Source organism: Octodon degus, unplaced genomic scaffold (assembly GCF_000260255.1).
Source record: "Octodon degus isolate 3935 unplaced genomic scaffold, OctDeg1.0 scaffold00414, whole genome shotgun sequence".
In the NCBI taxonomy this organism is placed as follows: domain Eukaryota; kingdom Metazoa; phylum Chordata; class Mammalia; order Rodentia; family Octodontidae; genus Octodon; species Octodon degus.
The window spans coordinates 491,814-492,715 of NW_004524990.1; positions in this window are offsets into that span (position 1 = coordinate 491,814).

Sequence of the window (902 nt, forward strand, 5' to 3'; positions counted from 1 at the left end):
GCCTACAAACTGCTATACATGGTTCCAGGGTAAATCCTGAGGGAATTTGACTGACCTTGTCAGATAGAGAAGTTACATTTTTTGTTATATAGGTCTTGCTCTTTCATGGTCTGAACCATCCTGCAGTAAAGTATAAATACAAGATATAAAAAGCAAAGGCATATTAACATGCTAAGCTGCAAAAAGCACAAGTCAACAACTTCTGACATTGCCAGTTCTGCCGATAACCCACTACTATTATGGACTATTGGATTATATTGGATTATTTTGTTGAATTCAAGTACCTACAATTTTTAGACTGGCTTCAAGTAAAAAAGGTATTTTAAAGACTTCTCCAAATACAGCTTCTCTAACTGCAGAGGAACACCCATTTCTGACAAAACAAACTAAAGTATGGGGATATGTTGGGAGCCACAAAGCTAGGAAATCCATCAAATGTGCCTCAGTGGGACCTGGCCCAGTACCTAACACCAATAAGCTACCTCATTCCTGAAATGAACATCTTCTCTTATTATGATTAGCTATGAGTCACTTGGCAACCTAGTGTCATCTGTTACTAACTTCACAAAAGTGTAAATAAAGGATATGTTTTTGAAAAATATACATATATATGTGTGTATATATATACACATATATATATGAGTTAGGATAGATATAGAGCTAATTTTTCTTAGTTCATTGAGAAGAAAGTTTGTACTAATATACTTTAGAGAAGATATCATGTCTACATCTTCTACTATGAATAACTACTATGAAGACATCGTGCAATGTATTAATTATTATGACTATGTAACTAATCTGTTTTGAAACTGTATCCCTAATGCTTTTCTCATTAAAAGGTATAAAAAATTTGCAGTAATAAAAATATAAAATAAATAATAAATATAATGTCCTGAGGTGAC